This window comes from Sebastes fasciatus, chromosome 21 (assembly GCF_043250625.1).
Source record: "Sebastes fasciatus isolate fSebFas1 chromosome 21, fSebFas1.pri, whole genome shotgun sequence".
In the NCBI taxonomy this organism is placed as follows: domain Eukaryota; kingdom Metazoa; phylum Chordata; class Actinopteri; order Perciformes; family Sebastidae; genus Sebastes; species Sebastes fasciatus.
The window spans coordinates 16,179,356-16,203,838 of NC_133815.1; the positions used below are offsets into that span (position 1 = coordinate 16,179,356).

General features: G+C 42.3%; 1 protein-coding gene across 3 annotated transcripts in view; it reads right to left on the reverse strand.

Annotated features, from left to right (window-relative positions):
* The window catches only part of ctnnd2a (catenin (cadherin-associated protein), delta 2a), a 315,831-nt gene extending 291,582 nt beyond the window's left edge, over nt 1-24,249 (reverse strand). Inside the window, exon 1 of one of the 3 annotated variants that reach the window (XM_074621862.1) lies at nt 24,062-24,249. The gene's annotated coding sequence lies outside the window, so the exon portion shown is untranslated. The other 2 variants (XM_074621863.1, XM_074621861.1) reach the window with 2 other exon arrangements.
* Nucleotides 24,250-24,483: the final 234 nt, after the last annotated feature.

The following is a 24,483-nucleotide window of genomic DNA, read 5'->3' on the forward strand; positions in this document are numbered from 1 at the left end:
TCCAGTTGTTTTTCTTCTTGTTTGCATTTCACTCTCCAATCTACAGTGTGATGCCACCCCCCACCCCCACTAAATAAGTAGGGCATCTACTTGGAGAGTGGGAGATCAAAACTGACAGGTCACTATTTCTAAACAAGCTGGATAGATAAAGAGAAAAAGAGAGAGAGAAAGGAAACGACAGAGATGGCGAAAGAAGAAACGAAAGGAAGGAACAAGAAGGAGAGAGAGAAAGTGAGAGAGAGAGAGAGAGAAGACTTCACAGATACCCCGCTCAGCCTGATGATCATGTGACCCTCTGTGAGTTTCAAACACAATCTGCTTGCACATGCACTCACACAAAAGCACACAGCGTATTTAAATTGCTTACATAACTAGCTGTTTTTAAACCAAAATAGATGCATACGTACAGTATATACTAGACTGCCTCACTAGTTTGAATCCAGCAACCAGCTGAGAAAGTAAATTCATAAAGTTGACCCTCCCCCCAAATGCTACTTTTACTCGCCCTCGAACATAGCACCAGCCTTGGTGATACTCTCTGAACAGCAGCACAAATAGCAGCTACCAATAATAAACACTTCATTTCACTTACAAAATATTTTTCAAGGAAAATATCATCTCTGGCATTTTAATACAAACGGAGTAATTTTAAGATGCAAGTAACACATTGATCAAATAAATAAAATAAACTTCCCTCCTCACAGGAAACAACTTGGTTAGGTTTAGGCAACAAAACGACTTAGTTAGGTTTAGGCAACAAAACTACTTAGTTAGGTTTAGGCAACAAAACTACTTAGTTAGGTTTAGGCAACAAAACTACTTAGTTAGGTTTAGGCAACAAAACTACTTAGTTAGGTTTAGGAAAAGATCAACTCGGTTAGGTTTAGGCCACAAAACTACTTAGGCTAGTTAGGTTTAGGTTTGGGTTAAAATAACACCGGAAGTGTAGTAACTTCAGTATGGCAGTTATGCAACATTGACTTTGCTAACAATGTTTTTTGACCCACCTATCCAGCCCGACCTCCTCTTTACAGGTTGCGTCTAGAAGGTAACCCAGATTTTGGGAAACTGCCGCGACATGGTTAAGGTTAGGCATTGAACTCAAAGAGTTAAGGTGGCGTTTGTCACTCTTTATAGTACTTCGTGGTTCACAATTAGGTGGTTTACATACAAATTGATTTTGTGGGGATGTATACGAATTACAGTGCAATACTTTTCGTAGGTATAGATATGAATGGTGTATGAGAACAGCCTGTCGAAAGCAGCTTCAGCTGTAACTCAGCATATATTGCGACTCCACTCCATCCACAGCAAGCAGCTTCCCATTTATAATGTAGCCTACTACAATATAAAGTTTTATCATTTTCATCCATAGCAGAGGCGTCTGTTGGCTGCAGAGCTCAGCACAGTATGAAACCTATAATATAAAGCCACAGTGTAGAGGCTGCGCTGTGGTATGACAGGGAGAGCGCTGTATACTCCTGAGTGTTGGATAAGAGAGGCTGGGAGCTGTTGGGAACATGGCTTTATCAACACACATCCACACATCCTCCTATTCCTCACAACCTTGACATTTAATGCATAATTTACATGAGATGGCAGCCAAGTGCACACACACACACACACATACACACATGCTGTCATCAGTATTGCATGTTGCTATTCTGCATTTACATATACAGTAAGAGCTATGAAACCACCTGTAAGTAAAGATCAGAGACTAAATCACCGGTTTTCGATATATAAGGAGCCTCTTCTGGCTTCATCAAATGCTTGCATTACACCAAGGATCTTATAAACTGTCCAAAAGGATAAACCCGCCACATCACAGGACCAATGCAACTATTAACTAACAACTACTAGGGTGCTGGAAGGTGTGGTTTGCCTAGACAGATATACCCAAAATAAATCAAGAATAGGTCCATAACTACAGGTCTATATGCATGATCTTGGTCTCTATGGATAGGTAAGAGCTCAGAGAGTTCATCCCAAATGTAAGTAACACTGTGACTGTTACTATGCCTGAGTAAATTGTGATGAACCAAAGGGAAAATTGACATGTTTATCCTTGCCTAAAATGTTTTCCAGATTAGACAGTGGATAACACCATGATAGCGAGATGCCACTGAATTCACTCAGCAACTCCTTGACTACAACTGTGCCAAAGCAGATATAAATAACACAAAGCACATAGATTCTACAAAGGTTTTAGAAAGGACAGGACCAGGAGGACTCTCCATTTGGCCACTTGGATACCCGAAGTGTGCCAAATGGGTTTTCTACATCTTGAAAGGGAATCTGGCCTATATACTACATATATAATACTATATAATACTACTGATATCCACTACAGGAGGCTATGAGCACACAATGGAGCCTTTGGCCATGACATTTCCCCTGTGTATCATCACAATATACCATTGTGCACAGTATAAAATCAATAAAAAAAAAAAACTAAATTGTATAATTTTGGCTCCAAATGGAGTAGTTTTATTAAAATAATGAAATATGATCAAGTAAAACTTAGATAATAACAAATAAGATCAATAACAATGTAAATAAGATAACAAAAAAGAATCCAAGGTCAAGTATATACATTCAATATAAAAACAGTCAAAAATATTACAAAGTAAAAATAAAAATTTTCGTGCGTTGATTTTGTAACTAAAATATTGAAATCATTGGCAAACAAATATTGTTTGGACAAAATACACTTGGAGTGTTGTTTTAGTAGCATTAAGGCCTCGTCTTTTAGAAACCGGTACCGGGTCCGTCGGGTGAAAGATACTGTATGCATCTAAGACGGAGTGCAAATAGAAAGAATATAAAGTCGGAGACATGCAGCGATGGGAATTTAAATAGATACAAATTGGGGCCATCTGATGTGTGACGCATGTGAACAGTTGACACCTATTTTCGCAAACACTAACACGGAGGTGAAGGCGCACATGCAAGGCTTGGATGTTATTTTCATGCTCTTCCAGCTGTGCGGAGCTGAACGTCTTCCTGCTGGTAGTGTTTGATCCCACTGAGGTGCCGTAGATCTGTCAGAGGAAGGGAGATCCCACTGGGACTGAGCAGCCTCAGTCCTATCAGCATGACGTCATCCTCTCACTCTACTCTCTCTCTCTCGCTGTCACTATCTCTATCCCTCTCCATTTTCTGGTCTCCATTGCTCCTTGCCATCCCCCCCTCCTCTCTTTCTAAATTTCTTTCACACGCTGTTGTTCATCATCTTCTTTACAGAGAACTGCAAACGCCATATCTGAATGTCTTTTTATTTGTAATGTAAATTAATGGGCATCAAAGTTGTATCTCTATAACATATTTTTGCTTGCTGCTGCACCCGCCATGCAGCATCTGTCACATCATTACCAGTAGTATTATAACATGATCCTATATGTCTGGCATGTGAATGTGTGTGTGTGTACATGTGCTACAGAACTGTTGCTGCGCTGGCATTTCTGTTCTAATGTTGTCGTCCTATTCTCCTCCTTATCAGCCGCTGAACACATTCCACCAGACAAATGCATGAGCGGAGTGTGTGTGTGTGTTTGTGCTAGCAATAATTGCAAACTGTTTGTTTGGCAATGCCTGAATAAGTGCGTAACATCGCGTGCAAGTATGTGTGTGTCTGAAATAGAGGGAGATAGGGCTACCGAGAGAGAGAAAGAGAGAGAGAGAGAGAGAAAGATAAAGGCATTCAGTGCTTGCTCTCTCTGGGTCCAAAGCCCTTGGGTGTCACAGAAGAGTTCCACTGTGTTAATCTCTGTGTAATAACTGAATCACAGAGAAAACAATAGAGCTCTCTGTCCCTTTTCACAAGCCAAAAAGCCTTGGGGCAGCTGGTTAGTCTGTCTAACTATGTGTGTGTGTGTGCGTACAGAATGTGTGCTTGCGCATATACACATGTACGCCCTGAAAATTGAAATATAGAGCGCTCTGCTTGATCTGAATAAAGCGAGTGAGGTCGGGAGACGTCTCCGCCTGAATCCTGACTCACGCTTTCCACGAAAACAAAAAAGACACACTAACACAGACGGGACGGAACATTCAATTCATTATAAATCCAATGCATTGTCTAGGAATAATAAATTAAAAAAAAACAGACAGAGAAATGATCAGAGCGTATAGTTCGCAATGTGACTTTCGGAGATGCTGTGTCAAGTCGATTCCCTGCTACTCCATTGTCGGTCATTAAAAAGCGTTCAGGATGTTCTTCCTCTTTCTTTCCCCTCCGTTCCTCTGAGGTGTGATTGGGCTCTTAGTATGTGCTATTGCTGCAGGAGACATATGGGACCTCAGTGAGTTGTTAACCTCCTGGCTTGGCTGTGCCCTCTACCATTGTATGTGTGTGTGTGTGTGTGGGTGATAGATGGACGGAGACACACAGAAAGATGCATTGCTCAATTCGGAAAGAGAAAGAAAAAGGTAACGCACCATTATCTATTCGTTCACCAATGCATCTCACCTAGAAGCTATTATAGCAAGCTATCAAGGTTATTTGAGGGTTGGTTAAGTATAATGCACTCTTCAAGTGCTGTTGTTAGAAGCATCAGGAGTTTAACACAAAGACCCACAAAACATGCTGCCTCGATATACTGCAGACGACAAGCACAGCGAGTCTAGTTGCATTTTGTGAACAATGGTTACCAAGGAAACGGACAACAAATCTGGCTTGGAGGTAAACAGGAATTGGTGTGTTGCCAAAAATGGAAAAGTTTAAAAAGCTGGGAACTATAAAAAAAATAATATATAATTATAAGTAATGATTAACAATGCAAGACCCAAGCGTGAAATCTTTAGTTGTTGCTATGGCTGCCATTTGATCCTTATGCTGCCTTGCTAGAATGCGGGGTCACATTATCATAAAATATATGATGGGACTGTATAGGACAGCCAAATAAACTGTTATCAGGTCATTGAATGTGCATTATCAGTGGTTATAGGCCTCATAGATGTGGGTCAGTAGTGGCCTACTACACCCAAGAGTAGGTATTGTCATCTATTCACATGGTAGATCACCAAAAGAAGGAATAAAAGAACATGACAGTGACCTCTAGCGACCGGAGTAACTATAACGGAAAGCGGAAGTGACGGGCTGTCGTTTCTGCTGCATTCCATTTGAACTGTCAGAAATTTCAACAGGAACACTCCCTAAAGTCTGATTTCATTCTCTGAAAGTCAGACGAACCTCCCCAACCCTGACCTCAAAATCCCAGATGCCTTCTCCATCGCATCAACAATAAAAAAGCTCAAGCAATATATTGTTTATAGCACTGCTGTCTTATTTGTGTCTCGTTAAATCAGTTGTACACAGTGCTGTCCAACTTGTAAGAGTAATGTGTTGCTATCAACTGGTGTTGCTAACAATGGCTAACCTGGCTGGAGCAAACCCCATTAAGTTTTCTGACTTGTTGCAATGGAATGCGGTCAACTCGGTTGTGACATCATTCCCAGCTCCGACTTACGATTTTCGAGGTAAATGGAACGCAGCAATAGACAGTGTGAAACTTCATAGGTCGGGGGCAATGAATGGGACACAAAACACTTCACTCAGGAGACCAGGGTTTGCATCCCATGTGAAACCAACAACATGTAGTTGTCTTTGTGTTCACAAGCATAAAGTTTCACTTTCCCTTTTGAAAGGTAGTTATTTTAAGCTAAAACACAATGTTTTTTTCCCTAAACTTACCCAAGTTGTTTTGTTGCCTTAACCTAAAGAAGCTGTTTTTTTTGTGCTCAAAACATAACGTTTCATGAAGCTTTACAACGTGTTGGTTTTAAGTTTCACTTTCACAACGTAGTAGACGCAATAGGCCCCTATTGTCTCACATCTATGGTGCTTATAACGAGCGATAACAAATATTGAATTGGCCAACAGTTGAATCGGGTGGACAAGTAAAGTCATACAGTCATAAAGTGGCAGTAAAAATTAATTAAAGAAGAAACAAATAAGAGCATTTCTATATGAAGAAGAATAAATCAAAGTCTGCAGCAAATTGTCCAGCTTTATCTTTGCAATTATCCAAAAAGACTACCAATATGGATCACTCTAACCACCAACAGTAAGTCAGTCTGTCACATGAACTAAATTAGTCAGACTGTGAGGTGAGAACTGGCCGGCTACCATCAGAAAGCTGTTTGGTTGATGAGAGAGATCCAAATTGCCTTTCAGCCGTTTGTCCTTGTTTTTGCTCTATCTTGTCAACACGACAAAACTGTAATTGCAAAACACCTCAGCACTGAGTAGAAGAAGAAGAAGAGGGAGAGGAAGCGGGGGAAGAAGAAGAAGAAGATTAAGAAGAAGAGACTTGTGGGAGCTACTCTGTAAGTCTTTAGAAAATCACACACTTTCTCCTCTGCGTTAGCATGCACAAACGCACTGCATCACACCCACATGTACCAACCAAATTACTGCTAGACACTACAGAAAAACATCTCACAGTCGTAAAAGGCAGTATAATCAATAGAAAAAAAATTAACAACATGATGAATTACTGCAGTGATAAATATCTAAGTATTTACTTTGGTCTGGATGGATGGAATCGATTGCGATTGGCTAGAGGTTGTTCATTAGTAAGTGAGTTTAGACACCTCTGAATGAATGCACTCGATAGATTTACATCAAGAAGCAAATAGGGAGTTGTGTTGTCTGCCAGAGAAATACTACACAAATAGCAACACACAGTAACTATGAATGCACTTCATAGAGTTAAATTAATCTGTTCTGCAACGCTGGTGCCTCGCCATGTAATGACATTATTGATTTTGCTTTGACCACAGGTTTGCCTCAGAGATTTGAGCAATCACGGGTGTGTTATAAAATCACGGCATATGGCCTCCCCTCACCAGTATGTATGACAGGCTGCTACTATAAAACATTTGAATTTCAAATTCATATTCCCCCTTCGACAAGTCATAATGATACCGCTTTAATGATAGATCAGTTCCATCCTCTCTGGGCCACACAGGTAATGAGATTTTGCCTATCTGGGTATTCCTTTACATGACCTTGTCACATAAATTAGTAAATGTAAAAAAAATAAATGGGAATGAATATGAAAAAATAGATGTCAGCCAAGCCACGGTAATTACACATACTGGTATATTAAAATAAGTCAAGATTAAAAAAAAATACAGTCAGAATGACAGGATGCTGTGCACATTTTAAACTAAAACCACTTCATCACACTTGCATTGCAACTGCATACAGTATCTACTGTCATATTAGTCTATTATTGATCAAACAGAATCAGTTCTTCTTCTTGCTGTACTTTGATGTACACCTCACAGAGTCTAATCCCCTCCCTCTACTGGCCCATTATCCCTCCATCCCTGCAGCAAGCCGGTGATCTCTGTGCTGTCATAGCAACCGAAACAACCCAGCTAATAGTTGCCATGGCTTCTCTACAACTGGACCTCGATGGCACCCTGGACTCTCGCCGGTAACCTGCTGACCATCGATTTACCCCGTGGTGTCGTATGCGACCAAGACAGAAAACAAAGACAGTGGGCGTATGTTTTCTAATACAGTATGTGCACTGGGATGCATTCGGTGTGTGTGCATCATGTGCATGAGCCAGACACAGCATGGAGCCCGTCTCCACTGAGCCCCCGACCAGTCGGCCAACAAAAAGTGTCCACAGCTGGGCATGAAGCTGAGGGCGGTGCGCCTCCGCTGTGGAGGCTGGTGGAGACCTCTCCTACTCTCTCCGGCCTCCTGCTGTCTTAAAGAATGCGCCATAATGGGAGAAAGAGCAACACTGGCTGACTAGCCACCAATGGAAATTCAATTCGCCGCACAGCATGACTGCAGAACATCCTACGCTGTATACAAAACATAAAAAGTGTGCCTCTATTGTACCTCGGTGTGTGCGGTTGCATCCTATGAGTGTGAGTGTGTAACTTCACTGACCCATCAAAATCACTATACGGGGAGGAAGAGGAATTGACTCCTTCTAAAACAGGGTTCACTGCAATATTCTCCTGGTGGAAGACGTGGAGATGATGTAACACTTTGAAACACTTGACGGGATCTAAAAACTTCCACCCCTAGCACCCCCCCCACACACACACACACACGCACCGTCATAACAGTTTAAGGCTTGCCGTGCTAGGGGGCTAAGAACCCCCGAAAAGATCAAAGTCTGACACCTCGCTGTGCCGTTGGTTTCATTAGACCTTGTGATCCCAGATTATTCAACAGCTCAACAAACTTGTCACGCATCAATGAAGACGAGGTGGAAATCAGTGTTTCATTTTTTAACCCTCACGGGATAAAATTTTGTATAACCTCTATTTCTTATTTGGGAAAGAAGACAGATTTTCCTTATAAATACACTCTGTGAGAAAAAGTAAAAGACAAAAGGTGTCCAGGTGAATTGGGAGACGTTCTTTCAACTGAGTATTCACATCTTTGAAGTGTGTTTGATCAAGACACTGAACGTCTGGAGCTAATGCCTGGTTCAGACTACACAATCATTTTTCCGATTACGATGGTCACTATGTCAGATTAGGCGATTGAGAGTCATAAATTCATGTCGTGACTTGGCCGAGAGACATGACAGACTACACGACGGTCCCCGACCAATCATCGCTGGTCGTCTTTCACGATGTGCGTGATGTCATCAGGAAGGAAGCTTGATGCTAATGGCAGTAGACTACTCACCGGGTTGCTGAAGTGCCTCTGCTATTTCACGACAGCTTTATTCTTTTGTCGTGGTAGTGCCTCGAGGAAACATCAAAAAGGCTGTGGTGTTGTTGCCGTAGCGCCACAAATCTTTCCTCCATTTCACAATTCCACCTCACGGCACCAACATTGTTCCTCTTTTCGCTTCGCCATTGTTTACATTTGTGGCCATAACGAACACGTCACAGAAGGCATAAAAAATCAAACATGCTAGACTTTTTGTCGGGACGTCGTGAGGTGTCTCAGATGCTGCGCCGGTTGTTGTCTACTTTGACACACTACACGAGATAAGACATTTGATTGTCGCACACGACACCCATTGTCGTTCCCGATCAGAGACGGCCATGTGACTGACCTTCTTAAAGGTACAATGTGTAGTATTTGGCGACATCTAGTGGTGTGGTTGCAGATTGCAACCAACTGACTCCTCCGCTCACTCCCCCCTTTTCCAAGTCTTCGGTAACACGAGCTGCAGAATGCAAAACCGTGGTAACGCCATTCGCCTCGCTCAGAGGCCATCCGCATCATAATAACACTACTTTAGGAGCAAAGGAAGTCAGACAGCGGCTGGCGGTACCACGGTTTTGCACTCTGCGGCTCACATTACCGCAGTTTCACAAGCGTGTCAGAGAACTATGGTGGCCTTCAGGTAACGTAAAAATGGTTCAGGGCTACTGTAGAAACATGGCGATGCAACATGGCGGACCACTCCCTATGTAGATATGAAGGGCTCATCCTAAGCTAACGAAAACAAAACAATTTGTAATTTCAGGTGATTATACACTAATGAAAACCAATTCCATTTCTGCTAATAGATCTCCCTAAATGTTCCTCTACTCTTCCTTTAAGGGTCAGTACAGTAAAATACCGGTGAACCAAATGAGACCTATTCCTGACCCGGCACACAATGGGATTCATAAATGGTAAATGCCATACAGTAAAAACCTCAACTATGTCATTTAAATGTGAGCTTTTTGAATGTGGAAACTCTAATATTGACCATCTACCAGAAATAAGGGTGCAGATAAGGTAACCTGCCTGCAATAAAAGTAATCCCCAGCTTTGCTCGCTGTGCCTGAGAAATCAATATCATTTTATTTCATCTATTGCAGAGACCCATATAGTCCATTTCAGTATAAAAACCTCTCTGAGCCAAAGGTTCCCTCGCAGAGACACACTGAGAAAACATCTTCCATCATTCCATGTCTGCAGTGCACGTCAAATTAGTTGAATTAATATCACATGAGCAGACTGGTAGCGGTGCAGCAGGGAGCTACTAACTCAACCCTCCCACATCCACCACGGCTTTTCTGGCAGCGGCTCATTCTTTCCTGCAGTCTTATGTGTCTGTGTACAATTCCCTGGCTGCAAAGTGGATTTTTGTTGCAACTACAGCGTATATAATCAATTGTTTGTCTCTTGGTTTTAGAATATGTGTCATCTTGTCTAGCTGCAGTCCGCAGAGAGAGAAAGCGAGGGGAGAAGAAAGCGATGAGAGTGACAGAAATGGTGTATGTGTGTGTGTCTGTGTGTGATTTCTGTGCATTTCTGGGAATCTGCTAGTCTTTTTTTTTTTCCTCTCAATCCCTTTCATAGGCCTCTCTCTCTGACAAATAAAGACTTTCTCTCCAAATCTCTGGCGCAAGCCCAAAGCCGGCAGATTTCGAGCCTAATTGGCCTAAACAACAGCGAGGGGTATCTTGTCTTTGCAAATGACTGTAGTATTTTGTAAAGAATGGGAGAGCAGCATTTGTTTGGTTTGTTTAAAACCGTCTGCAAATAGAACTTAACCCTTAAAACGAAAGTAACACACACAGATATGATGCATATTGTATAAGCCAAGATAAATTAACCGTAATTATAAAATATATGACAGAATAAAGACCAGATGGCATTTGAACCATCTTCTTTTTTTTAATAGCGTTGTCAGTAACCCAAGCATGACCTGTTTTTTCAGTCTCACTTTCTGAGTGTGAAGCCAGTTTTTGGTTAAAACGATCAAACCTCCTCCGCATTTCTGATCTTCTCTTGGTCAGTGTGTCTTCTATCAAGTCTGCAGCATCGACGGTAATGACACAGGCATGCCAAAGAAGCCCCTTTTCTGTTTTTGGTGTCTGCTGTTAAGATATAGTACCCCACATAATCTCCGACAGACCCAGCAGATTCCAGCCATAATTGGTACGCAAAGCAGCGAGGGGTGGCTCGGCTTCGCGAACATTTCATGAAAAGCCTTTCGGCCACTCTTCTTCTTTTTTACCCATTTCACAACTGAAAACATTCCAAAACACAAAATGTTTTTCACTCCGTTTCTCAGAGACAGCAGAGGCGATGTACTACTGTGGTGCCACTGTGTACATACGCCGTTAGAAATTCATGAGCTGCACAATATCTAACTTAATTTATATGCGGATATCAATAGAGAGTTGCTTGATGAATTATACATAGCAGATGCAAGCCACAGAAGACAGATGAGTGAAATTAATGTGCACTTGTAGTTCTAGATCCCGGCCACAGTCGGGATCTGTACAGTATAACCATGCAGGAGACATCGCAGACGATGAAGGGGTAACATCAACTGCTATTTATGAGGCAATTTGATGCCAAATGAGTAATCCAAGGCATTCCCTTTGCTGACATAAATGTCGGAATTCTGTACATCCCTATTAAACAATATACATGTTGAAGAAAAGTGGGGGAAACAAGGTTTCAGAGTGAATTTGACCAGAATTATGGCATTAGTTAGACATGGTTGGCTTGGGAGTATGACTTTGAACGTTTAAAGTAACCCCACTGCAAACTATAGAGAATTACAGGGGGATTTATTGATAAATAATTCCTTTAAAATAGTAATTCAATCCTTCAAATTACTTGTGTGCTTAATATAGTTAGTGTTCCCTCCATATAGTAATTCCATAGACGTCACCAACTGGTTTGTGGACTGCCGTTTTGAAGCCTCGAGTTTGAGTCGCCATCTGTTTTTTTCCAACCAGAAGTGACACGAGAGGGTGGTGCTAAGGACAACCAAGGGCTGGGCGATATGGAGAAAATCAAATATCACATCAGACCAAATACCTCGATATCGATATTGCGACGATATTGTAGGGATGACTATTGGTGCTTTAACAAAATATTTACACAATGACATTTTTGATAAATAATCATCAGTAATGTGGATATAATGACTAAGTGGGTAAAAGCAAATAATAGAACAGCTAGAACAGTCTGGTAAGTTCAGAAAATGACATCACTTTACTGTAACGCAGCCTTTAAACCAGGAAAAGACAACATGTATGCAATATCACGACATTACAATATCCAAAACGTTATCTAGCCTCTAGCTTATATTGCCCAGCCCTAGTACAACTGATCGCTGAATAGGACATTTTTACGCTACCAAAATGTTACAAATAACTTTCATGAACTTAAAACACACTATGAAAGGGTTAAAGCTCTAAGACGAAAACACAGACAACTCTCAGACCGGACAACGCCGTGGTAGCCACCTGTCAATCACAAGGTAGCCACGCCCTAAAGCATACCCTGCTTTATGGTCTATTTGACTCTAAATGGGACCATAATTTACTAAATGAACATCATGCTGTATTGAAGAAGACTTGAAACTAGCGATTGAGACCATAAACTCATGTTTACAATGTTTACTGAGGTAATAAATCAAGTGAGATGTAGGGTCATTTTCTCATAGACTTCTATACAATCAGACTTATTTTTGCAACCAGAGGAGTCGCCCCCTGCTGGCTGTTAGAAAGAATGCAAGTTTAAGGCACTTCAGCTTCACTTTTCAGACCCGGAGGTTGCCCACTGAGTAATTCTTAGCCTCAAATTAATACTGTTAAATTGTCATTATCCCTTTGACAATCTAGCTACAGTATGAACCATTTGAACTTCCTGGACTGAGATACATTGATATATATTTTGGCTGTTAAACACAACGCTGTGTTATATTTAGAGTCCCAAGACAGATGGAGAAGGTTCAAAGTGAGAGATTTGAGAACACAAACAGTTTAAAGGTAAAAATGCCTAAAATGATTAGCAATTTAAAGGGACAATTTGTAATTAGAAGGCACACATTACAAACTACAAAGGTTTCCCCACTGGCACCTCACAGGCTTTGAGAATGGCAGGAGTAAAAACGCTTTATTTACCCATCATCCAGCTTGTTGAATTTCATTCCCAAGGACCTCCAGCATCCTCCGCGTGCTTACGTACGGATCTGAACATGAAGCATTCCTCTTCCTGATGTCTTTTATATATAATTCAAGGCCCACCACCACCACCTCACAACAAAACACGCACCTTCATCTTCATCATTCTTTATTCCTGAATAACTTCATGTTGCTGTGGCTCTCTGCAGTGCAACAGTCCACAGGAGTCCCACTTATAATTTAATCTGAAAACACCCAAGAAACCGGTTATGTTAAAAGAAAGTATTTTGTTGTCAAGCGTGCTGTATAACAAAAAAGCATGCCTCAGGAGGAACTGGGCATAAATAAGAACGCTGAATATCAGGATAGAGCGCATACAGCTTACACTGACACGGGCTTTACTCGGAATGAGCACAATGTGTAGCTAGACAGAAAAACCTGCCTTTGTTAGCTCAGGGACTGTGAAATGAAATCGAATAATGTGGACAGCGGGAGCCGAGGCTCGGCTGAGGATGTAGCTCTCCAGTGTCAACACACATCAATAAACAACCTAATAAAACGCCGCGTGGTCAAAACATTATTTCTGCTGCCGTTCTTCTTGCAGACGTGCTGAAAACACTCGCAGCTAAGTCCTCACGTACAGATCGCACTGTGCGGTCCATTTCCTACAGGTGGCTGCTGCGAGTTCAGTCAGCATGTCATGTAGCGCTGCAATTTGCAGCACCTCTCACCTTCTGTCTTGTCTTCCCCCTCATGTTGAACCTCTTCCTTTTGCTGCTTCTGATCTCTGATGTCACTCTCTGTCACTTTACCCGCTTCTTTCTTTTGCAATTGATCGAGGTGGATTCACACACACACATAAACCCCCCCCACACACACACACGGCAGGGCAATAAAATAAGGTGGCTCGATCCATTATTGGTCTGATCCTTATCTCTTTCCGTCTCTGTCGTTCCCATCATTTCCATCAAATCCTTTGCTACAGGTGTGAGAGAGCGTTTGATTGACAGGTGGTGGAAGTAGCCACGGCGATACGCAGCTGATAAGGATCAGTGTGTGCTGCTGATGGGCTGTCTGCTGATCTGACCGCAGGCATCTGGTGTGGCATTTAGACCACTTGGCTGGCCTAAAGCTTTTAAGATGAAACGCCACTGTGTGTGTGTGAGTGTGTGTGTGTGTGTGTGTGTGTGTGTGTGTGTGTGTGTGTGTGTGTGTGTGTGTGTGTGTGTCGGTTGGGGATCAAGGATTACCCAAGATCTTGTGAATGAGAAAAGTAAGGGGAAAAGATTTGAGTTTTTGCAAAGTAACTGATACATGGAAAGCATTAGGGATCGGTATTTCAAGCAAAAGGACTATTCAGTAATCACTGGGAACTGTTCGATCACTCTATGAAGATTGCCGTACCGCTCCGTGGAGAGAGCGAGAGGCCCTGTTCAGACCTGGTATTAACATGCATCCTCAGTGATCGGATCACAAGTGGACAGCTCTACAGTAAGTACAGGTGTGGACGCACTCAAGACGCATTGAGGACGCATTGAGATCGGATCTTTTCAGACCACATTCAGAGGTGGTCTGGGCATCATATGGCCACATTCTTTTAGAAGTGTTCACGCAGTGTTGACATTCCTGCAATAGTGTGTCACAACGTCTGCTGCATTAGCCGTGTGTTTACTACGTGTTTATTTGCATATAGAGCGGGGAAGTGAGATCGGATCACAAGTGGCCACTCAAGACGCATGTGGAGACGCATTTTAATGCCAGGTGTGAACCGACGTACTTAGAGCGGTCCACTTGTGATCCAATCACTGAGGACGCATGTTAATACCAGGTCTGAACTTACAAAGACAGTTTTGGTGAGTTTTATTTTGATTGTGTCAAGTTTGAATTAAGTGTGTTTTACGATGCTCTGCCGCTCAAACACATCTCCCAGCTGAAACTACCAGGGGGCGTGGCACCACACACACACATCTGCGTCAATGGAAAAGAGCCGAACTGAACATGTTTTACTGTGTTTTACTCTGCGACGGTAAAAACAAGGAAAAATATACTTTTTTAAGACGAGGAGAGTCGCATAAATTATTAAATTTTTTCTAAGTGAATGAAGTGAATTTGAAAATCATGACCCATCTCTACAAAGTACAGGTTATATTTTATAGATGAAGCCATTTACTTTGAAGAATAATGGAGGTATGTTTAACAAACTTCGAGGTACACATTGGCCAAGTTTGCTTTTTTTCACAACACTTTAGATTAGGCATATACCTGTTTGAAACAAAGAGATATATTATAGAATACTTTCCTATTAAAGGGTTGAGAATCTTTAGAAGCCCATTCCTTTTGATTAGAGATTAATTTCTCTTTTGCAAATCAAAGACTGCAAGTGACTGGGCTATGGAGACAATACCCCTTAAAATGTCAAACATGTACTTTCAAAATAGTATTTATTGCAGGTACTTTCAACTGAACTGCTGAACGGATAATCATAACACCAAACCAGCTTTTTGTCTTCAACATCGGATGTAAAAATCATGGATAACGGTAAAGCTTTTAGCTGTGGCTTGAAATGCAACTGCATTGCAAGTGCACACAGGGTCACTGCAAATGAAGAGAGCCATGTCCTTTCTAGCTATGCGGGTTGTGTTTCGAATTAATTCCAACATTTATGTATTAGTTTGAATTTGTTCAAACTTGATTTGTATTTTAAAAGTGTCATAAAAACTGTAGTCTTAACACTCATTTCCAGCAAGAGTCCGAATTGCAGCAGCTAATATTTCCCTTGCCTGTAGATGGCGCGCACATACACAAGAGCTGCAGGTGTGAAAAGTGCTGGCATTGAAGCTATGAGATGATATTGGCTGGACCTAATTTCAGGTGCTTCACATCAATGACACTGTGTGTCCTTGTGTTGACAGAGAAAAGCAATGATGTGCGCGTTAAAAGAACAGACAAGAGATAAACACACACACACTTGCCCACACTCACGTACGCATCCAGGCGCAGGTGTTCATATGCCATCAAACACATTATTTCCCACTTGACCAGCCAGAGAGATAATACTATGTTGCTGTGCAAAGAGAGCCAACAACAATATACCTCTCTGCTTCCTGCCACGTAACAGTATGCCAATATTTTTTTTCTCTCTTTGTCTCTCTCTAACACTTTCACTTCAGCTCTCACATTTTCTCCTCACACCTGAGGCACTTGTTGCATGTTCGTTTTTAGCATCTTTATAAATAAGACCAAATCAGCCATATTGGTCTGTCTAATTACATTCTCACAGCATATAGATTTCACCGAAAGGGTCGGAGTGCAAGTTCGGTCAGGAAATGGAGCACAATTCAATGTTTCAGCCAATAATCGTGCAACAGAAATTAGCAAATAGGCGGGGAAGCAGTGATGCAGACAACATCATTAACACATTGTCAAAGAACTGGATGCAAAAAAAGAAAATATTGAGTTAGAACGGTGGTTCTCAAACATTTTCTGTCATTCCCCCCTTTGGAGGAAGAAATATTTTAAATATTTATATTATATTATATTATATTATTTATATATTATATATATTTTCGGAGTTTAGAAGCTCCACAAACTGTATGTAGTAGGCGGTTTCGAATACAGCCATAGACTTCACAACCTGTGGACCCATGAATTCTGATAATGACTGCAACTAAGCATGTAATAAAGATCACAATCACACACAAACAAGTCATACATGCACAAGCCAACTACTATTTTCGCCCAGGGAAATCAAGATGATCTGTGCTCCAGCTTTGATGCTCAATTAACTCAGGCAGACCTGGCTAGCCGAGCCAATTATTAATTCAGCTTAGCGAGTACAGTGTGGCTGGCACAGAGGTGATGTCATGGCTAGGCAACCACACTAAAGCCCTGCACTAAATACATACCATTAGGTTTTAGTATGCAGCATTTTCAATTTTTTTGACACTAATAAATATAGCATGGTGCAATTTTGTCATTTTCCTCGTCACATTTTTTTCTTCACACCTCTCTTTCACTTTTTGCTTTTGACGATTCCCAGCCTCTCATTTAACATCCCTGCTTCTTCCTCTTCTCGCTGCTTATAAGCCTCTCTCGCTCCCCAACAAGCTCCGCCACTATCATTTTCCACCTCCCTGTCTTGCACTTTACACTCCATCTCCCGTATCTTTTTCACCATTTACCCCTTCCTGTGAACTCCCTCTTCTCTCACCTGCATTCTTAACCCCCCTCTCTCTTTTTATCACATCATTCATTTCCTTTCTCTAGCCTCTTTTTTCTCTCTCTCTTTCTTTGTTTTCCCTTGCACTAAAGACTGGAGGGAAAGAGGGAGGATAATGGAGTGTGGGGGGGAGAGGAAGAGGGCGGCGGGCTGACAGAGGGAGTCCCATCAGCAGTGAGCTCATTAGAAGATGGGAGGAGAATCGGCGGCAGAAACACACTAGTAGGCATCCACACACCCCTATCTCTATGTCTGTCTCTCTCCCTCTCACACACATTGCTGCCTTGCTGGACTCATTCCAACACTGACACATCCTCTCTCTCTCTCTCTCTCTCTCTCTCTCTCTCTCTCTCTCTCTCTCTCCCTGTCTTCTTCCCGCTGCGCTCCTCAAAGTCCTGCTCTCATTAATCACTACAATACACAATACACAGCAATTTGTGAATGGTTTTACCTTTTACCACCTTCCAGTACTATGAGGCCATATATTTTTTACTACATGTGGCATCAGTGGAAATCGAGCCATAAATCCAAAGCATTGTTAAAGCCGGACAACTTTTCTTCTTCTCTTTCTTTTGCAGTGAAAGAAAGGGGAGTGTGATAGATTACTGATGGGAAGATTAAATGCTCAGGGATACTTTAGAAAGCTGAATCCCTGACTGCTGCCTGAGCTCGACCCTACTTTTGTAGATGATGCCATGAAGCTACCTGACAGATCTCTTAAAGTCGGGGAAAAGAATCACCTGCCTCCAAGTAATTTCACATTCACACATATTTTTGCTTTACCTCTGCCATCGTGGAGCCACCGGAATGTAAAGTGCGAGTTTAATCGACAATCTATGCCATGTGCATGCTCCATGCACACCGTCCACTCCTTTCACCTCTAAACTACAAATAATTCTCGCCATCTTTCGTGGCTTTAATGTGAAGGTCAGCAGATGGCGAGGATACGCTAATGCGCATGAAAAAAAGGAGGTCATGTCATATCACCAGAATGCCTGGCTATACTATCTTAAAAAGTTCAGCATTCAAAGCGCTATTCCCATGGTGTCCATTTTCTAACAGTATTTTATTCAACTAATCCCCCAACAGGAGCATTTGTCACTGCTTCCCCCTCCCTCGCAAAGAGGCCAAAGGGTCAGTGACAAACCGACATCCTTTGAGCTGCTAGGGATTCTGTGTCCTGCTCAAGGACACTCAAGTGATAACAAATGAGGCCTTGACTCAAGACCTTTTGGTTGAACAAAGGGATCCCCTAATAAATCAACATACCATACAACGGTATGATATCTTAAGAAAGTTATTCCTCATTTGTCGTGCGATTTCCTACGAATGTCCAGCAACACGTGCATCAGGTGTCAATTTCTGCTTCAGTCTTTTCAAAATAAACTTCTGCCTTCACAGGAAACAAAGTGGTTAGGCTTAGGCAACAAAACTACTCAGTTAGGTGTAGGCAACGAAACTACTCAGGTGTAGGCAACAAGACTACTCGGTTAAGTGTAGGCAACAAAACTACTCAGTTAGGTGTAGGCAACAAGACTACTCGGTTAAGTGTAGGCAACAAAACTACTCAGGTAGGTTTAGGCAACAAAACTACTTAGTTAGGTGTAGGCAACAAAACTACTCAGTTAGGTGTAGGCAACAAGACTACTCGGTTAAGTGTAGGCAATAAAACTACTCAATTAGGTGTAGGCAACGAAACTACTCAGGTGTAGGCAACAAGACTACTCGGTTAGGTGTAGGCAACAAGATTACTCAGTTAGGTGTAGGCAACAAAACTACTCAGTTAGGTGTAGGCAACAAAACTACTCAGTTAGGTGTAGGCAACAAGACTACTCGGTTAAGTGTAGGCAATAAAACTACTCAATTAGGTGTAGGCAACGAAACTACTCAGGTGTAGGCAACAAGACTACTCGGTTAGGTGTAGGCAACAAGACTACTCAGTTAGGTGTAGGCAACAAAACTACTCAGGTAGGTTTAGGCAACGAAACTACTTAGTTAGGTGTAGGCAACAAAACTACTCAGGTGTAGGCAACAAAACTACTTAGTTAGGTGTAGGCAACAAAACTACTCAGGTAGGTGTAGGCAATAAGACTACTCTGTTAAGTGTAGGCTACAAAACTACTCAGGTGTAGGCAACAAAACTACTCAGTTAGGTGTAGGCAACAAAACTACTCAGCTTTAGGCAACAAAACGACTCAGTTAGGTTTAGGCAACAAAACTACTCAGTTAGGTGTAGGCAACAAAACTACTCTTTTCATAGGTCGGCAGGTAAGCCTTTGCACCAATCCGATACCATAATTTATTCACCCAGAAAAAAAATCAACTTGTTTAACCAGAAATCAATTCTTCTTCGCCGTTCCAAAACAGTAACCTTCACTGTGCTGTCGCTCTGGATGCATCATGGCTCTCACTGGCAACTACTGTTTTTAGAGCAGCGAAGAAGAACTGATAGCAGGGAGTTTGTCACGTGACAATAGCAAACAACAATAGCGCGATGCTAGTGAAGGGTGTGACGGTAACGGTAGTCAGAGCGAGAAGAAAGGTCAGCCATTTGGCAATGTTTCACAGTAGAAAATCCAACAAGTAAAACGGCGATATGTCCAATGTAAGGCCGATACCGCAACTTCAGGTATTAGAATCGGCATCAGGATAGAAAAACATCTCCTGTTGTGAATATTATATTCCATTTCTGCCAATAAATACCCCTAAATGCTACACACTGGTCATTTAATATGCAATAAGATCAACTCATTAAGTGCTGCAATGGAATGTTGTTAACACTGACCAACACTGAAAATATATTGCCAGTCCAGTATTTCTCTTTAATGCTGCTGGATATGAAACTGGCAGGCGTGAATACATTCCTGAAGCTGCTAATGTATTCCTTCTGGTTAATAATAGTAAAGAAAGCAATGATACTTAGACTATTTCATGACCGACTCACATGGACACACTTGAGCACAAGAAGTATAACATCTAGACTATTACCTGGACATCCCCATAAGACAGCAATGTTGGGTGCACTGTGCGGCACCCTTGAGGGAAAGAAGAGTGATATTACAGGTTTAATGGTGCATAACATGTATGTAATCTTGTAACAATCCCACAGTAATGGGGGGCATTGTAAAAGTGTCCATTAGCAGCGGCACATCAGTGTTTTTTTTATGTCATTAAACAAGCTCATGAGCATCTATTCACCAACGTAAGCATCTGATTGATGAGCACGCCGAGGCTGTCAATTAGCCCCTCCCCAGTGTCATTGAATATGCAATCAATGCAATCGGCGAGTAGGGTTCAAATGTCAGCTCTTGCCTGAGGCCCATTCGCACTGCATTCTAGTGAACGCTTGGAAGAAAACACGAACAACATATAGCACATAAAAGAGCTCAAGGACGTCAGTGTTAAATCGAAGCTCTTCTGAATGGTGCTTCATGTTCTATTCTTGTCTTTTGTCTGTTTTTTCATGTAGTAGTAATAGATAGAAAGGACATGAATAGACCTACATACGTCTCCCTTAAAAGAAAAGGGCTATTTTCAAGTGTATTTCAAGGAGAAAAGGTCATAACTAGAGCTTCATGTCAGCCAATAACAAGACGGCTAATAAAAGTTACAAAGTCAATACAACAATAGATTTTTTTCCCAAGCCATGTTGACAAATGAGCAGCATCAGATGTTGCCTCTGGGCTTGTGTCACACCTCAAAGAGGCACCGCATTTGCAACTGAGCTCCTTTGGAGGAAAGCCATTTGTGCATTTTAAACAGTCATCTAATCCGATATTTAGCTTCTTGAAAACAAGTGAAAACAATACGCTATTGGAAAGAGACACTGTGCTTTCACTTGTTCAACATTTCTGAATCGAATCTAACAGGGATGTGGGGCGTATTTTGTGCTAAAATGAATATGTACTGTGTGACACTATGGGGAAGAACTTTTTGGCTTTGTCTACTTTGAGGTGAGGTCAAAGGTCAGGTTTCTGTGTAGAAAAGAACCCCTGGACCTGGTAGAAATTCATTGACTTGCTCATTGACAGGTGCTCCAGTGGCTGCTGCTGCTGCAGGACAGACTCCCTGCTCACTGTGCTGTATTACATATCACATGAATTATAAAAATTCCTGGAACAAGTGAAAGTAGAAGGGATGAAGATAGTCCCATCCCACTGAAAGATGTCTATCTCATTATCAAGTATAAGATAAAAATCAGATCAAATTTCATTGCTGACATAGAAATTTTACAATTCTCAATGTCAATATACCACAGTTACTATGCTGAAGCATTACCGTACACGCTGAACGGAGCTTCACTTTTCAGCCTGGAAAAAAATGGTTTTGATGCCAATCCTTTCAGCAGACAATTGGCAAAGCACCAAAGCATCAAAGCAGACATTTGAAAGGGGAGTCCCAACCTCACTTGATCTCAATCTTTGCTCATTTCATGTCAAGAAGCGGCCTTCGGCATAGCGAAACGTACATGAATGACATGAAGTTTGACAGTCACAGAATGGTGTTACACTATCAATGCACCAAAACCACACCCATCATTCGCTCTCTAATGAAAATTAAACTCACAACAATTACAGTATTTTCTCAAATCCTCCCTGACCCTGCTGTGCTACCAGGGAGGAAAACTATAATTCAAACTCTTCCCTCCCTTCATCAGCACTACCAGCTCATCCCGGCAGCTCTTTGGACTGCCGTCAGCACTCCATCCTGTGGACGCCTGCCAGTAGCCTCTCCGTCCGATCAATAGGCACCGGCGGCTAGCTTTCCCCCCTTTGCTCTCTCCCTCTCTCTCTCCCTGTCTTTCTCTCCCTTCTCTCGGCTACCACAGTATAAAGACTGTTCTGTTCTGCCGGCGCAGCATAGTGATTAGGCATTAGGCCCGCGCTGGTGTGTGAATTAGCTTAATCTGTGTCCGCGATGAAGGACGAGGCTTTTCATGCCCACTGGAGACATTCACTGGACATAAAAGAAGCTAATCTTTAGGAAATTTAGAGAGGGGTTGGAGTGTGTGTGTGTGAGGGAGACAGAGATTGCACAAAAATTGTTGAGACAGTTCCCACAGTGATAGGTCTTTTTTGTAATACTGCTTATCCTTCAACAATAAAAAGAAAAAATCGAAGTTCTTGAAGATGTGTGGTTCATGGGTAAAGACTGTCATCACTTAGAGGCCTGGAAAAGTGGAAATAGATTGAGCAGTGGTCATCTGTGGAGGACATAGGTGGGGAGAAAAATCTATACCCCCATTTTCCTGCACCAGAGGTCAGTTTGAGGGGAATTATAGAGGGGGGGTTGTGTTCTCCTTGTTACATGGCTGCTCACCTGGCCACAAAGGAAGCAGCCTAACCTGCAAAGTTTTACAGTTTAGAAAAAAAGACAAAGGGTTGAATGCAATATAGACCTGAGCGTACTCTCTCTGTGCCTCTGCTGTCCATCATGTACCTGTCCAAGTGCTGACATGCACTAGCTCTGAACATGTACCCACAGCATGCCTAACAGCAGCAGCCCTCCTCCTCCTCCTCCTCCTCTTCTCCTCCTCCTCTCCTCTACATCATCTCCTGGATATATTGTACGCCCTTGACAAACTGCCAGCGCAGAATCCCCCTCCTGCAAATGTCTATTGATCAAAGCACAAGTACGGCTGTGTGGGAAAAGCTATTGGAGTCTCACCCATACTCTTATCCTTGCATCACCTCTCACGCTCCAGCACCACACAGACAAAAAGGCAATTCCAATAAAACTTAATGGGTATCAGTGGACAATGAGATTTACAAGCAATATCCTGCACTATAATACCTGAGGCACCTGTTTTGCCCAGTAATAAATCACCATAACATCATGTCTGGATATTTTTTTAAGGATATAACTATACTTCTGGTTGTGAGTGGAGTTGTCAAAATGAAATAATCTAGCAACCACACTTTACTCTTTTGTTTACACGGTGCTTTTCATGCCTTTAGAGCACTTTTACGCACAACCAAATGGTGAATTTGGGTCAGCAGCAGGAGCCAAATATCTGTTGTGTGCAGGGTGATCTGAGCACAGTCGGACAGCTTGTTTCTGAGAGGTGCTTTTGTAGCACGCTTGTTATCAAAAAAGCAGGGCATCATTGTTAAACCAGCGTGTTCCCAACAAAAAAGCATCCACCAAAAAAGCATGGTGGAGATGTCCCATTTCCTGCGCATCTCCAAATTTGCAAAACTATACGTCCCACTCTGTGGAATGATCACAGATGTCACCTTCTCCCACTCTGTCCGATCATATGAAGAGAGGAGGAGGAAAAACAACGCGATGACTTACCGAAATGAGATCCTGGCCACTGTCGTTTCCCTTCTGCTATACCTGGTCCGACTCTCTCTCTTCCAAGAAGTCAATCCGCAGTGTGCTCAGATCAGATCACAACTGAAGGAGCGGTGCGCCTTTTCGTTGCGTCCTGCGTCCGGAGAGTTGGAGGGGATGGAGATGGAGCGACCATTTGCTGGGGGATCCTGGGCCAGAGGGGGTGCAAGAGGCTGAGGCATCCGCAGGGTGAGGAGGAGGAGGAGGATGTGGAGGAGAGCGGGAGGAGGAAGAGGCGAAGAGGCGCTGGGTACCAAAGCGAGAAAGAAAGAAAGAGAGAGAGAGAGAGGAGAGCAGCAAAGCACTGCAGCGACGGGGAGGCAACACCACCGGAGAGGAGAGGAGAGGAGAGGAGGCAGACAGCAGCTCTCTCTCGTCTCGCTCTCGCTCGCACTCTCTCACGCACGTGTGCGCGCGCGCAGCATTGCCATCATCATCCAAGGATACGGAGCGCCATCTTCAGGCGGCGCGCGGTAGGAAGAGGTTGGGAGTTGTCTCGTACACTTAAAGGTCCCATATTATAAAAAAGTGAAGTTTTCATGTTTCGCTTAATGTGTTATATGTGCATGTAGTGTCCGCTCCAACTTCCTATAAACCACTTATTCTGCAAAGTATCTCAGCTTTGACTCATGTTCCAATTAATGTCAATACCTTTTTGACCCAATGTAGCTCACAGGAGCCAGGGGGTTACTTGGATCAATTACAACGTCATGTTGGGTGATTTCCATCCAGGTGACATCTCGCCCTGTCCACTACCGATATAACACGGTCAAAAACTTTTTTGCGATCCAAACTTACGCAGACTTCTCACAGCACCGTTTTCCAAACATTTTCTGGCACATGCGCACTGGAAACTGCGTTACGGCACTTACATCACCTGTCGTAAATAATAACAGGTATGTTCTGGCACTCAACAAAAAAAGAGTAAACAACATTACCCTTTTTGGTTTATTTTTATTTTTTATAAGAAAGTCTTGTCACTTTACCTTTATATACTATACTGTTTTACAAACTGTTACACCACATCTGTTTTCCATCTGAAATACTATAGAGAGAGAGAAATACAAAAAAGT